Here is a 16,494-nt window from a genome sequence, read left to right as displayed (position 1 = left end):
TGTTGCATGCAAGTGACTAATTTTCTCCTTTATTCCAGAAAAATTACTAAGGCTGGATAGAAATTCAAGCATGATTATCTCCTGCTTCAAGAAAACATGAGTTTCAAAAAAAGATTAATAAGAGCAAAGTTTAAAGATAATTAAATAGAAATTGTAAGGAGAAAAATGCTATGTTAAAATAAATTTAAAAATCATTGCAAACACTGAGCATTCCATAAGCACAGTCAAAGAGAGAGAGTTACTGAATTGGAAGTTATATCTGAAGGAATCACTCAATTCAGATAACATAGGTTCCAGAAACTTTAAAAGTGGAAAATAGATTAAAATACATGGATAATGGACTGAGAAGACATGAACGACTGAATAGAATTCCCAAAATTCTCTGCAAAAATTCAGAGAATTTGGAGGATAATCATGAAAGAAATAATAACAGAGAATTTTTCAGAAATGAAGAATGACATTGCTATGTTCTGAATGTGTCCTTAGAATTCACGCATTGGAAATTCAATTCTCTACTCAGCAGAAAGTGAGGCCTTGGGGAGAGATATTTCTTCCCTTCTGGAGAACACAATGTTTAAGGTGCCACAGCAAAAGAAGAGAGCCGACTTCATCAGATGCTGGTGACTTGATTGTGGAATTCCCTCCCTCCAGAATGGTGAGAAATGAAACTATGTTTTTTATAAATTGCCAAGGCTGTGATATTTTCTTGTAAATGCACAAATAGACTATTACAGATATGATGAGTCTTCAGATTAAGACAGAAACCTCAAGTCGTAAGAAAGATAATTGAAACTAATAAACACTCATAATCATTGTAGTAAAACCAGAATATCACAGGAATAGAAACAAATAAGCCAATATGATGAAACACTGAGACTGAAATGGATTTACCGGCTCTAGAGTCTTAGTCACATCTGATAGCTCCTAGAAAGCAGGGAGTAAATATTGTTTCATTTATATATTGGTTTGTTTGTTTGTTTGCTTTCATACTGGGAATCTAACCCAGGGCCTGCACTCTACTCCTGAGCTACATCCCCCAATTTTATTTTTATTTTAGGACTGGGTTTCCTAGGTGAGACTTGCAATCCTCCTGTCTTGACCTCTCTGAGTGGTATTATTATTGTTTCATTAAAAATTTTGATGTGTATTATAGAATCTCACATTTAAGTAACATTTGACCTTGAAGGGCTTACAAAGCAAAATGAAATTCCTGTTATGATAGGAATACACACAACCTATTTTATGAACACAGAGAAAGAACCAATTCTTTTTGAACAGAGTAATAGAGGAAACATAATGAAAGGGATAGAACATGAAACAAATGTGATAGATCAACTTGGGTGAAAATTGACTTTATAGAATGGCATGAGTCAAAATATGGAGGTAAATACCATGTGTGGAAGACTGTGAAACTCAAGTTGGCTTGATTACAGGAGGGAAGGAAGAAGGTTACAAACAGGGATAATGGATCTTGTTTGACTGAAAATATAACATTGCAGATGGGGCTAGATTAAAGAACTGCAGAACTAAAATCTAATATAATAGGATTTGAAATTTTCCTAAAAGCAAAGAAGATCTATTGTGTTTGTTTGAATAATGAATAACAATGATTAAACCTATGCTTTGGAAAGATCAGTCCTAAAGATAGGCTATATATTAAAGGAAGACACTACTGTTCACATGACCGTCATATAGATGGTGAAGAGAATAGTCCAGATGGGGAGAAAATAACCATTTATACTTTTGATGTTTTGAGTGGATCCAACTCTGTTTTTGTGTTTATGTGTGTGTAAATGGAGAAAAGCATAGCATATATGCAATAATAATTTTAAATTTACAAAATATTCTAGGTATTGTATAGTGTAATCAAAATTTAACTTAAAAATCACTAGTGCCACTTTTTAGCTATATAGTCAAAGTCAAATTATCTTAAATACTGGTTACCAAACTTCCTCCTCTGACCTTAGTTTAAGATGCATGATTGTTGTAAGGATTAAATGAAATAAATGATTAAATAGAAATGCATATATAAAAGCTGTAGTTACAGTGCTTTGCACATATAGAGAGTTAATAATAGTTGTTTAATAATAGAATTAAATTTTTCCATTTGAGTTAAAGCTTCTCAGAGCTTTTTGCTGCCAGATAATGGAGTTTATCCTCTTATCTATGGGTGATGATTTTGCATGTTAAACACCTCTTATGTAACTTACAGACTTAAACATCTAGGTAGGGCTTTATTTTAATTATGAGCTTTCAAAGAAGTTCTTCTCACACCACAGCATTAATCATGTTACAAGCATTTTCACAGTATTGCTGACAAGGATATCCTCATTAGGCTACCAATAAGCCTGATTTGAGACAAGAAGGAAATAGCAGTTATTAAGCTGTATAAGTAGGAGGAAAGTATTTACAGCATGAGATAAATGAGTCCTATTAGACAACAGGGAATACCTTCAGTGCTGAGGATTACTGTCTTACTTTGTCTGACAATGTTCTTGAGCCAAGAAAATTAGATTTTCTTTGGTGTGGTTAAATGGCTTCAACTAGGAACAATGACTGAGTTGATATAAGAAAATACTTTGATATTGACATTACATAGAATTTTCTAGTGACTAAATCTGCCATACTATTTGTGACCTTCGTTAGTATCTAACAATTTCTCTGCCAGTGGACTCTGCTTACGCATAACCTGGCCTGCCTTTTAGTAGGGTACAGGAATAAATATCACCTATTTCTAAGGTCATTGGTTTTTAGCCTGTGATCCTCAACAATGCTTTTTTTTCTTTACAGATAGATTTAGTATATGGCTTTGAATATTTTAAGCATGAAACTCATTTCATACTGATTAGGTTCTAATTAAATTATTATCTCTTGCTTGATTACTACCTCCCTGGTGCTACTGCAAATTAGGCATTTATTGATTTAATATTTATAACAAACCTGTTATAATAATTTCAGTACTTTCACACCTTTACAATTACTAAATAACTGCAAACACATCTATGAGATGATGCTGAATAAAATAATGCAAAATATTATGTTTGGAGTGTTACCAGTTATGGTTATAATAATGATTTTCCACACCTACTCAATTAAATGTACACACTACCAACACATCTATACATACCACACACACACTCACGCACAAATGATGAGAATAAAACACACTAAAATGTCGTGGCGATTTCTGGTTCATTTGATCATGAGGGTTTGTTTTGGTGTTCTTGGGTCCTTCTGATTTTCTAAATTATGTACTGATAAGTACCTCTAATATTTGGAGAACAACACCGAGGATTATACTGCTGATTAGAAAAATATATACTCAAGGTAATATAAAAAATTTATGGCACAGTTTTGCAATGTTTCTTCATGTAGAAGTAGAGTAAAGGAGGGGAGTTCACTGAATCTAAGCTCAGAGGCTTGGGTTGTTCTTTGTTTCATTTATTTTTTCAGCTGAGTTTCTCTGCCATGTATTAGAGGCCAGGAAGCAGAATGGCTCATTCGCTTAATGATGACAAATAACGGCTTTGCTCCTCACCTGAGAGGCTGTGGCAACCTGGGTCTGCCTTTTGTGTGTGTCCAGGGGCAGCAGGGAGGAATTCAGCTTCGTAGCTGCATGCTGGCTGGGCTCCAGTTTGGCGTGTGTCTAACATTGTCTGGGGACACTTTGTGCTGGCTGAGGCACACTCTTCTCCCAAGGACTAGAGCTAAGAGAACAAAAGCTCCTGGTGCCAAGGTTGTGAGCCTTATCTGTAAAACACTTCTTTTTTCCTGTCTTTTCAAGGGTACATTGACCTTAGCTCAGAACTTGAGCAGGCACAATGCATCCATTTTTCAATGACAGCTCAAAAGATCAAATGTACTTGGCTTTCCTGATTCTTGATACGGTGTCAGGCTTCATATATGAGCATTTTTTAAAGCTATTAAGTGTCTAGCATCTCCAAGAATATTTGTGAAAGTGTGTGTGCGTGTGTACATTTTTATGTGCATTTATGTATTTACATCTATACATACATGATCATTAATCTAGAATGTAGACAAAAAGTAGTTTTACTTCTTGATATTTTAGAAATTACAAAATTTCAACAACATTATCTGCCCCCAACCTGTTCATATCTCTGCATACGAGGGTAAAAATGTCAACATAAAGAGAAAGGAAGAAGCTAATAAGACTTTCTTTCTAATTCGTATTATAGTGGAGAGAGGCTTTAGTGATTTTTCAATTCATATATTTCTAAAGGTCAAAATGAAGACTAGAAATACCTCAAGGTCAAAAAGGTAACTCACTGAAGAATAGAATAAAATCTTAATCTCCTGACTATATTGCAGTACTCTAGGGATGACTATCTTGATATACGCAAAAAATCATTATTATAATAAGACCTACAACGGGAAAAAATGAGTGAAAATATTAACAGGGATTATCTTTGGGGAATGAAGTTGATGGCGATTTTACGTTTTTGATATTATCTAAATTTCTTAAAGTATTTACTTAAATATTTGTTACCTTAATGATGATATGTATTTAGCATATATATCAGCCAACCCTTTCTGCTCTGTTAGACAATTCACAGTTCTTTCGCAGTTAATTTCCATAGACTGTCTTATTAATGGGGTAATGTAAATATGTATCAAAAATTTTAAGGTCACAGGGCCCACAGGTACCCTTTTTACTTCTGCAATTCTTGAGTCATCAGCTTGACTTTCAATGTGATGCTATCTTTGTAACACTGGGTGACTCCAGATTAGGTTCAAATTTTAATCTTTCCTAAGAAACCATGTAACAGTCTGTGGGGAAACTTTCCTCTGAATAAGTCTAGACTGCTTCCAGGTCACTACTTAGGAACATTACCCCACAGGACGAGTAGACATGAAGCACACTGGTTACTTTAAAAATATGTACAGGACTTAAAGTTATTGATCATAAATGTACCCAGTAAAGTATTATACGTGAAAGACCAAAATGAGTAGTTGAAGTAAAGGAATTCAGTGGTATGTTTGAAGTGCCACTGTCCTCACTTGCTGTCCCCCCCAGGGCCCACAGCTGCAGTTTAAAGGACAGCATAAATCCACTGTGCTTGGAGGGTCCAAGTGTGCAGCCAGTTTAGTTAATAACTAACCATGAAGTCTGAGCACTGTTCCTGCAGATCTCTAGAAGCAAGTTTCTCAGTTTTGTCTGGGAAGGGAAAGAACAGGATTCCTTGCATGCAGTCCTGCTTAGGCTCATGGTTTATGGTGAGGACTTTTGTGTCTTACTTGTTTCTCTTAAGCTAAAATCCAAATGCTTTCTTGAATGCCTTCCTGGAGCTAAAAAAGGTTTTAGTAGCCTTACAGGAAGGACAGTTCTCTTGCAGAATTTGCAGCTCTGGTTTGTAGGATGCTTCAACCTGAATGCACATGTACATTGTTAGTTTGACCTTTGGCTTACTGCTTGTCTCCCCTGGCTCTCACGTCTAGAAACAGATGGCTATGATTGTGAGCATCAGAAATGAAAACCACAGCTATCCAGAGGCACATAGGGTTGCTCTCCAAGCACTACTCTGTGATGTCGCATTTCTCTGAGTTGGCTCCATCTCAATGAGGTTTGTCCCAGACACTGTCATAAGAAGACAGAGTTAATCTTTAAGTGAGGAAAGCTGTGGGTCATCCTTAGAGTCTTTGGTACCTTTTCCTTGAGGAATCAGGTTGCTACTGGATCTTGAGCAGCTTTCCAAACTCACTAAATTCAAACTCCGTCCCCAAACAGTTACATGTTAGCATTAGAGTCAGCTCAGCACCCATTGTTGCGATTAGTGGATGGAGTCACCAGCTGTAAGAACTTTGCCTGGTTTAGAATCAGAGTCATGGATAAGAGTTTCAGGCATGGCCCAGAAAAAGTAAGGGAAGACTTCTCGCCTCTGATAAGCACCTCCAATCTCTAGTCCTTTGCTTATGAGCCCTGGGGCCATGACTCTGGCTTTATTGTCTTGCACTTACGAGAGACCCATTTCCACCTGGGCCCAGACTTCTGATCAACACCTGGGCTATCTCCTCTTTGATCTCCTTGACCCCAAACTCAGAAGACCTCAGCCTCTGGACTGTTTTCTGCCTAACTGCTGTTTCTCCGTTACATGCAGCTGGTGTATGATGTTGATATGAGACAATCAGAATCTTTTGTGGAGCGTAGATCGAGGAGAAAACACAAATACAGAACAGCACACAGTAGTGTAAAAACAAACAAAAGACAAAAAATGTTAGGGTTCATTATATTGGAGTACTTGTTTAGAATCAAGATTACATCAGGAGTAATTCATTTTCTTTCTGTATAGTCACCAGTTTTCTCATCTGTGAAAGGTTAAGGACTGGATTCACTTGTTTCCCAGACTCCTTCTCAGCACAAGTTCTCTCACACCCCTCCTTTGAAAAGTCACATTTTGTTAACAGGTAACCTTAAAAGTAAAGATGGCTTCCAAGCAAGTGTGCAGTTGAGGATGGCCTGAGGACCTGCCCCAGTGCGTCCTCTGGGTCCTGTTTGCATGGGTATCAGGTGAGGACACAGGATGAAGCCACCCTGCCTGCCTGTGGCCTCTTGCTTAGATTTCTGAGCACACTATGGTAACCCCACTTCTTGCCAGGTATGAGAGTCTCATCGGAGTCACTCCCCAGCCTTGCTGACTGTGGCACTCAAGGTGATGAGAATGGTATTCTTGGAGGAGATGTTACGTTTTGTCCCCAAGATCACAAAGAGATTTATGAATGGACAGCCAAGCTCACGTTTGTTATCTGAAAGTCGTGTCCAATCTTAACAGCTAAGCACGACTACTAGTGTCGCTTACATGTGTTTATTCTTTCCCTGATGTTTTAGCATTCATTGTTTCATTTTGTTTTTCAGAAGCCCAAGGCTGGTGGTAGAGATACTATCATGTACCAGAAACCTAAGACTCATAAGAGTGAAAACACTTCTCCAAGTTCATACAGTTCAAAGCCAGATTTTCTGACTCCCGGTGAGGGTTTTATCTTCACATTCTTGAATATGGAGACAGTTCATGATATTCTTGTAACATTTTGTATGAGTTCCTCAATAAAACTTGGGAAAAACAAACAAACAAGTTCTGCTTTTGGCAAACACTAAACATCCTCCAGAAATGGCTCTATTCTTGTGCAATAATTCTTCTGTTGATTCCAAATTATTATCACCAGATGGCGCTGTGCATTAGCAAACATCCTGCGTTGGGAAGTACCGCTCTTAGGGAGAAAGTATCACTGAAGAAACCTTAAATGAGACAAGTACTATCTGAGGAAAATATATCAAATTTTTGATCCAAACTAGGGATGCCTGTGCAATTTAGGAAACAACTGACAAAATTCAGAGTTGCTTTTTTTTAAAAAAATAAGGCCTGTGAAACAACTAACTCTTTTCTGTTAGAATAATTATGGTGTGACAAATCAGAAATTCTATTCCACTTGATAGTGGGCATTAATACAGTGAAATGTTTGAACCATGTTAGCAACAATATAGCTGTGGAATTATGAAATAGTTGCTTAGTTATTTGCATATCTGAGATCTTCTTTATTCTCTGACCCTCATTAGTTCCCATTCTTGAACTCTGCTCTTCTTGCTTATGAAATTTTCATCTAAAATCCACAAGCCTGTGAATTTGCTTATTCTTTGACAACTGCAACTATCTCATATTTTTGAAATCTCCTTTGATACCAGTGGAGCAGCAAAAAAGCCTGTTATCTTTACTTGAACATTCTTGACACTTTGCTTTGTGCTCAGCCCACACTTACTGAAAGTTGGATAACTGACTTGTAAAACACATTATGGCCTTGTGATACTCATTTTTCTGGGTACTTAATTATCATTTTCAAAGTGTATTTGCTGAGCACCTTTCAGGACTAGGACATAGAGCTTCTGATCTAAGAGAGGAAATAAGAAGCAATTATGATTCACTGTGCTTCTTAACATGTTTGTCCCTAAATGTAACTCAATATTATTCTGTTATAGGTGGGACTGACATAATCCTGAAGTACACGCTAAGGCATAACTTACTTCATTTGCTGTGGATATCAAATTGCACAAGTACTCTTATTTAAAAGATGATTCTTTTCACAGTGAATTGTCCACATTGCTGGAATCTAAACTCTATTTTAGCATTTTATGTGTTCAATCTTGTTTTAGTATCAACCTTTTTTGAATACTATCACTTTGTGGTGCATTTTAATTTTAATTTATCAAAGTTTTCATATACATCTGTAATACATAATAAATGCAACCATCTCAGTGAATTAGTACATATACAAATTGAATCTTGATCCTTTCCTCTTTCTTTCCCCTCCTTTCTCTTCCCTTCCCCAAGATCTCCTTCCCAAGAGATGAATGAATGAACCAGATTGAGTCAATGAATATGACCTCTCCAATGAACTCCAGATCGAAGTAGTGACATTCCTATTATTGTGTTTAAGAGATGCAGAGTGACTTTCGATGGATACTGCAATTAAGGAGAATCCTGAACTGGGTTTTGTACAGAAAAGTCAGAGGGGTGCAATAGAAATAATTTGTAAAGCTTGCAAAGTAAACTTTTGCTTCATTTAAAATGTACTTTTGGGGCTGTGGATTTAGCTCAGTGGTTCTGGAGCCTGCCTTGCAAGCGTAAGGTCCCGAGTTTGATCCCTGGTACCAAAAAACCAAAAAACAAACAAAAAAATATATAAAATTTATTTTTGGAGTTTTTGGTTTGTTTCTTCTTCAGTTTATGAACCATCTCCTAAAATCACTTTGTGCATATTTACCATAATGATTTTTGGCCCTCATCCTATATCTACTATGCAAGAATTTTAGGGAGAAAGGCCAACAGTTATGAGTTTTTGTAATATGTTCCAGGGGTGATTGTTAATGAGGGTTAAAATTGAAAAACACCACTCTGCCACGAAGTAAGGAGTGATTCCATCTCCTGAATCAGTTTGTAGGTGGAAAAGTCTATTGTAGAATGCAATTATAAGAATCACAAAAATGAAGCAATTAATTCAAATATAGTGTGGGGCATATGTGAGAGTGGAGAATCAGGAACTATGAAAGGAAAGAAAACAGTTTCTTACTCTAGTTTGGTTGTAGTGGTGAGAAGAGATTTCTTAAAAGAAATGAAGTCGAAAACTGATTTATAAGTGATGGCTATCTATTAAAAATATTCTAGGAAAAGAGGACATTTGAAAAACACTAGAAATCAGGGGAAAAAAATCACTGTATATGTGAATAACTTAAACAAGTTCATTTTTCCTGGTTTGTAATGAGAGAGTGTCCAAAGAGTAAATGGAAAATGTATTTCCTGGCTGTTCTTGAAATTTTTTCTATGAGAAAGGGAAGGCCAATGGAATGATTAATATAGGGGTGTAATGTGATCAGATTTGTTTTTTTCAACACTCATTCTTGCTGAAGTGTGGAAACTGAATTGTGTGAGCATGGGGGTTAGAGGGAGAGAACAAGGTGCACTGCTGGAATCAGGTAGGAAGCTACCACAAAACCCTAAGTGTTTAATATGTCTATTACCAGGACAGAGGGAAGACCAGGATTCAGAGATAAGCCCATAATAAAGCTTTGTGGGGATAAATAAAATATCACAAGCTGTCAAAATATTAGTGGAAATGTTACAAAATGATGAAGAAATTGGCAATGATCAAAGTTCCTGCCTCAGAAAACACAGTATGTTTTTGAAATGGATCCTATGATAAGCAGCTCAGGGTGCTGATAGAGAGGCCTGGGTAGTAAACTCAAGTTAGCACAGGTTGGAAAGCAGCATGCTGTTTTTAGCATAGTAGACCTTGTTTGCACATTTGGATGCAAAACTGAAGAGTTAAAGGAAATAAAGGAGAAGGAGAGTATTAGTTCTGTACCCTCATCTTTTCAAAATAATTATTGAACAGATATATAAAGAATGCATATTAAGAGGCACCCCAAATAATTAGTCTTAAAGGAAATGCCCCATTGAGACTTGTTAATGTTAGAAGAATATAGGGAAGTAGATGGTATCAGTATATGTGCACAGGGTAGAAATGATATTTCGTTGTAATTTTTTTTTCTTTTTTGGTACTGGGGATTGAACTTGGGACCTTCTGCTTGTGAGGCAGGCAGTGGAACCACTGAGCTAAATCCTCAGCCCCCATTGTAATTCTTTCATGCAGAGATAAAGGAGAAAAGTAACCAGTGATCATCATGTCCACAGTTTAGACCCAGGAGACTGGATGATGCTGTTTCTCATGATGAGGAAGAGAAAGGAAAGGTTTGTAGCAAGACTGAAAGACAATACATAGGCAGTTTTCTAAAAAATTGAGGTATATATGGCATTTAAGTGGAGAGATCAAGTGAAAAAATGAGTCCAAAGATCAAGAAAGGGACTTGGTTTAGAGATACATTTAGGGATTTAAAACATGTGAGTGAATCATACCAAAAGGGAGAATGTACAGAAGGACACATAACTGAGGATCTATGGATAAAAATATAAAGAAATACAATTGTAGATGTTGAGTTAATAGAATTCAAATTTCACACATAACAAAGAGAAATATATAGTGTACATGCTTCTCTGTGTGTGTTGCTAGATACTAGAACAAAAGCCACAGTTTAATACATTTCAATATCAGAGATCATTGGGGGAAAATTCTCTCTGCAATGAAACAAAACTTAAGGTGAGCTCAGAACTATTTCCTGAAAAGGATTAATAACTAAATACTGTAGCACACTGTAGCACTTCAGGATTTCTAAACTGAAACATTTTGAGAACACCAAACCTTAAGACTTCCAGAATTTTACCACCTGAAACCTGTAAGACTGCAATATTAGAGTCTGTGACAGATGAAGTATAAAACCACAGAGCTTTGAAACTATGAGGCTTCAAGAATGAAAACTAATGAAATTTTAAGACTAAAAGATTGCAACTTCCTGTCCATGGGTCAAAACACCTGATTTCCACAATATAAAGGAGGAGTGGATTGTTTTAGTTCATGGTTTCAGTCTATGGTCAGTTGGCTCCAAGGCAGAAATAGGACGGCAGGGAAGGATGGTGGAGGAAAAGATGCTCTAGTCATGGCAACCAGGAAGCAGAAAGAGAAGGGAAGAGTCAGGGACAAAAGCATTCCACGAACTCTTCTCCAACCAAGTCCCACTTTCTAACAGCCTGTTTGGCTGCTGAACTCATCAATGAATTTGTACAGTGCTCCCATGATCCAATCACCATCCAAATATATGAGAATTTAGGGGGCATTTTCATTCTAAGCCATTACCCTATCCCTCAAATGATTCATGTCTATCTTATTACATAAAATCATCAAAAGTTTAATAGCTCCAGCATGCCTGTACTATCAAGTCCAAAGTCTCTTCTAAGAATTAAGGCAAACTTTTAGCTATAGCTGCCATAAAAATATCAAAAAGAGAATTAAATGCTTCCAACTAAAAAAAGCACAGAATAAAACATTCCCATTCCATGTTGGAAAACCTGGAATTCAACCTGTCAAAGACTAAAACTAGATCTCTATATTTCACCACTCATTAAACTAAACTCAAAGTGGATTAAAGGTCTAAATATTAAAACAGAAACACTAAACTTGCTGGAAGATAAGTTAGGTACAACTCTTGAAGACATTGCCATAGGAAAAGACTTTATGAACAAAACCTCAGTAGCATGGGAAATAGCACAAAGAATCAACAACTGGGATCTTATTAAAAAGCTTCTGCACTGCAAGAGAAACCACCAACAGAGCTAAGAGACAACCTACAATGTGGGAAAACGTTTTTATCAGCTGCTCCTCAGACAAGGGACTACTATTAAGAATATACAAAAAACATAAAAAAAACAGACCACCCAAATTTAAAGACCCAATTCAAAAATGGGCATCTGAAATGAAAAGGTATTTCTCAGACAAAGAAGTAAAAGCAGAAAATAAACATATGAAAAAAAAAATTCAACACCACTGATCATTTGAGAGATGCAGATGAAAACAACACTGAGATTCCACCTCACCCCAGAAAGAATGCCTGCTATCAAGAAATCAACCAATAACAAATGCTAGTGGGGTTGTGGAGGAACACTTCTTCATTGTTGGTGGGAGTGCAGACTGGTGCAACCACTGTGAAAATTAATATGGAGATACCTCAAAAGACTAGGATTAGAGGCCCCATTTGACCCAGCTATTAATCTGCTGGGTATCTACTCAAAAGAATTAAAAGGATCATACTGCAGTGATATATGCACACCCATGTTTATAGAGGCACAGTTTGTAATAGCTAAAGCTTAGAAAAAGCCCAAGTTCCCATCAACTGAAGACTGGATAAAGAAGATGTGTTTTTTTTAAATATAAAATGGAGTACTGCTTAGCCATAAAGAATGGGAAACTAGAGACATTTATAGCTAAATGGATGCACATTGAGGCCATACTCTTAAGTGAAATAAATAGGACACATGTATAAATACTTAATAGTTTCTCTGGTGTGAGAAACTAAAAATGTAAATAAGGATCAAAATGTATAATTGATAATGTGAAATAAGAAGAAAAAGTCTAAAGGGGTAGGGGAAAAGAAAGAAGGGAAAGGAAATAATATAAGAAAAGGCAAAAATGGAAATAGGAAGTGGTGGAGGGGGTGAAGGGAGGGAAGGGGAATGGGGAAAAAATAAGAACCAAGGTACATCATGTAAAGGTACAAGATCCAATGATGAATGTAACTGTTATTGTATACCTAAAATGTACCAATAAACTTAGTGGAAAAATGAAAAACAAAATAAAAAACAAAACATTCCCATTCCAAAAGGGAGAAATAGAGAGATACAAAGGAATGAGACCAACACAAGACTGAAACCCATTAGGACAAACATTAAATTCTGTAATCCCAGTTCCAGTACCTGAGGCATGCTGTAGAGAGATGTGAACTCTGAAGGCCCCCCCGACCCTAATGCATTGCCTGCTGCAGCCTTCATAGCCTTTCTCTTTTAGGATAGTTATGCTCGGTGTCTAAAACTATCCTCAGTAAATGATCTACAATCCTGGCATCTCCAACTTCCTGGGTTCTCAACTGCACTTTCATCTTTACGCTCACAGTGTCATACATTGGCCTTTCAGGGATGTTCCAGAAATCTCAGAAAGAAATACATGGAGACACAGGATTCACGTAAAATAATAAAAGTTCTACTTGCAAGTGGATGGGACTGCCAGAAACCTGTCTGGTTGGTATCCACACCCCTTTGTTCAGGGTTTCCCTTTTTATATCCTTTTTAGCCATTATCTCATCCCTAGTGGTCTTTGATGTGTAAATACAATTCTAGTTCCTATTTACAAGTCACAGACACAAGATAGTCACATATACATTGTGAATTCACCCAGGCATTGCAACTTTGTTAGGTTAATGAAGTTACTGGTTAAAGAGTCAGATTACCATCACCTTAAACAAGGAGAGTTATGGGAAAAGCAAATTGCTGCTGTATAAATTTTGAAATCCATTGGATGACACAAGGACCAAACAGTGATATTAAAACAAGAAGGGGACTCAGAAGAAGTATTATCCAAGTTTTTTATCCTGCCCAAGTAAAATTAATCCCATAGGATGGCTCTCCTATACCAAATTCCTCATCAAGAGCCATGATCCGATCTTTCAGTTTTTCTAGTGATTCTTGTACTACACTAGATTTATTAGCATAATAACAACACTCTTTACCAAGAAATAAGCAAGTCCCTCCTTTCTGGGCTGTTAGCAAATCGAGAGCATGCCTATTTTGTAATATGACATTGACCAGTGAATCTAGTTGGGTTTCTAAAGCCTAAAGTGTGTATCGAATTTCCTCAAGATCTTTTCCAATTTCTTGTCCTAATGAAATGTATTTCTCCTTGTAGCCAAATAGGATCCTATGGGGCTGGCATATACATAGATAGAAATGGGATTATGTTGACCTTGTTTACAATTGTAACAATTACCAGTGGCTCATCCAACAAGGGAGCTGTTGATCCAAACTTGTGTTTTCTTTTTGCAATATAATTTCTCATTAGAATAGCCCCCACAGTCAGAAGCTATCTCAGGTCCCCCATAATGTTCTTTTGGGCAGGCATCAAAGAATATTGTAAACGGATAGCCTTCTGGTTCCCATTTTACCATTTTAAAAGTCACATATTGGTCATCAAACTTTTCATCACTAGGCTTAAACACCCACAGTTTGAAAACAAAGAAACTTAAAGCAGAAGTGATGTGCCACAACACAATAACCCATGTCATCCTTGTTGGTGCTCCCATTCTTCAGCTGTGCGTTGAGTCACCAGCCTCCAGGGTGGTGAGAGCAGGGCTTTGAGTGCGTTGTTTCTCTTGGCTTTCAGCATCAGCTTTATTGTTACCTTGTGCAACGAAGTCTTTGCCTTTCTGATGTCCTGAACAATGTATTACTGTGATTTTGGTAGGTTCCCACACTGCTTCTAGCAACTGTATAATTTCCTGTTTATTTCTAATTTGTTTCCCTTCTGCTGTGAGCAGACCTCACTCTTGGTAAATCATGCCAATGATGTGCACTGTAGCAAATGCATAGCGAAAGTCAGTATATATATTTACCTTTATACCCTTTGCCCATTGGAGTGCCTGTGTGAGTGCCCAGAGCTCAGTAAGCTGTGCTGACTAGGAGGGAGCCCTGGCTAGGATCACCTCATCCTTCGTAGTTACTGAATATCCAACATGACGAACCTCATCTTCCACGAAGCTGCTCCCATCTATGAACAGAACGAGGTCAGCATCAGATAAGGGTGTCATTTGTAGGTCAGGGTGGCTGGAAGAGAGCTCACAGGTGATACTCAAGCAGTCATGATTGGGGAGGGTCTGTCTCCATGGGAAAAAAGCTAGCAGGATTTAAAGCTTTTAAAAGAATAAACTGTAAGCAGGGGTTCTCACAGAGAAGGGCTTGGTACTGAATAACCCGATTATTTGAGAGCTATTGATGCCCTCTTGTGTTCAACAGTTCCAAGACTGTATTTGGAACCTGCAGAGTCAGTTCCTGACCTAGAGTTAGCTTGTCTGCTTCTTGGATTAATAAAACTGAGGGCAGCAAGGCCCAAAGGCAAGAAGGCCACCCTTCTGCTGCTGTATCTAAATTTTTAGACAAGTGTGCCACTGGTTGGTTCCATAGGCCTACTTCTTGGGTTAATACTCCAAGGGCCACATGGTTCTTCTCAGTCACATAAAGAACAAAAGGTCGCTTTACATCCAGTATGCCTAAAGCAGGTGTGGCTGCTAAGGTCAGTTTTAGTTTTTTAAAAGCTTTTGTTTTTGTTGTTCTAGAGCCCAAAGTAAATGATTTTTTTTTTCTTTTCCCTTTAGGGCTTCATAAAGAGGTTTAGTGATCTGTGTAAAACCCGAATCCAAATTCTACAGAAGCCTGTTGCCCCAAGAAACTCCCTCAGCTGTCTCTTATTTTGTTTATCTTTCCTCTTAGCCCATTCCTTTTCTCTCACTGATTCTCTATTCACATACATTTTCCTAGCAAATTGTAGCAATTATGTTATATTCATACCCTCCCAAGTTTCTTGCTTTTGAATTTTCTTTCTAATATCTTGAGCTGACTGGGTCACATAGTCATATTGATTAACTGATGGTTATCAGGAACAGCAGGATCAGATGGTGCATACATTCTGTAAACTTTACAGAACCATGCATAAAATCTCTCAGGGCTCTCACTGGGCTCCTGCCGTGTTTCTAGCACTTTAATCATATTTGTAGGCCTTTTACTTGAGGCTCGTATCCCTGCCAGGAGGGCCGTCTGATAATTGCTTAAGCTGTCCTGGCCTCCTGGGGTGTTGGGGTTCCAATTGGACCGCTCATTTACTGGAAGTTGTTGCTCATGCCAAGCATCTGGATTTTGCATGTTTCCTGGCATTCTAGGGGCATTAATCTTTTTAATTTCTCCTAAAACTCTCAGTATTTCTTTAGAGGTTAACAAAGTTCTACAAAATTCTTTACAGTCCTCCCAATTTGGACTATGGGTAGCAAAGATGGAATCAAATAATTGAAGCATTTTGGAGGGGTCTTGGCAGAGAATAAATGACTTTATTTTTCTCTGGACCTAGCCTCCTTTGTCCTTTTTTAAAGCCAAATCTCAAATACCACACCTTGGTCCGATATATTTGTGCCTTTTCCCAATAGTCTTTTTTTCTAACTCACTATAAAAGGGGAGATAATATTGTAATCTATTGGCTCTTAAACCCTTTGAAGATGACCAATGTATACATATTATAGTAACATATTTAGAATTTAACCCTTTGATGACAACTAATGGAAACATATTTAAACTTTTCATAACAAACTTGAAACCAACAAACAGACACACATATTTTCTTTATAAATCACTTTCACACATCTTTTGACATACCTAGGCCTTCTGGTTTTATATATCTCTTTTTATCTTTTTAACAAGACAAGCATATAAAAATTTTTATAACAAAATTGTATCTCTTTTTTTTTTTTTTTTGGTGCTGGGGATCGAACTTGGGTCCTTGTGC

General features: G+C 37.2%; 1 long non-coding RNA gene across 1 annotated transcript; it reads left to right on the top strand.

The window, feature by feature from the left end:
• Positions 1-361: 361 nt before the first annotated feature.
• Positions 362-8,708, top strand: LOC147825392 (uncharacterized). Its single transcript, XR_015441026.1, has 3 exons — positions 362-655; positions 6,872-6,983; positions 8,340-8,708. It is a non-coding gene; the product is annotated as an uncharacterized LOC147825392 (long non-coding RNA).
• The last annotated feature ends 7,786 nt before the right edge of the window (positions 8,709-16,494 follow it).

This window comes from Heterocephalus glaber, unplaced genomic scaffold (assembly GCF_053883595.1).
Source record: "Heterocephalus glaber isolate CG9 unplaced genomic scaffold, H.glaber_assembly_v1.0 deba00001504, whole genome shotgun sequence".
In the NCBI taxonomy this organism is placed as follows: domain Eukaryota; kingdom Metazoa; phylum Chordata; class Mammalia; order Rodentia; family Bathyergidae; genus Heterocephalus; species Heterocephalus glaber.
The sequence above is the reverse complement of the archived record's forward strand: the minus strand, read 5'-3'. Positions and strand labels throughout refer to the sequence as shown.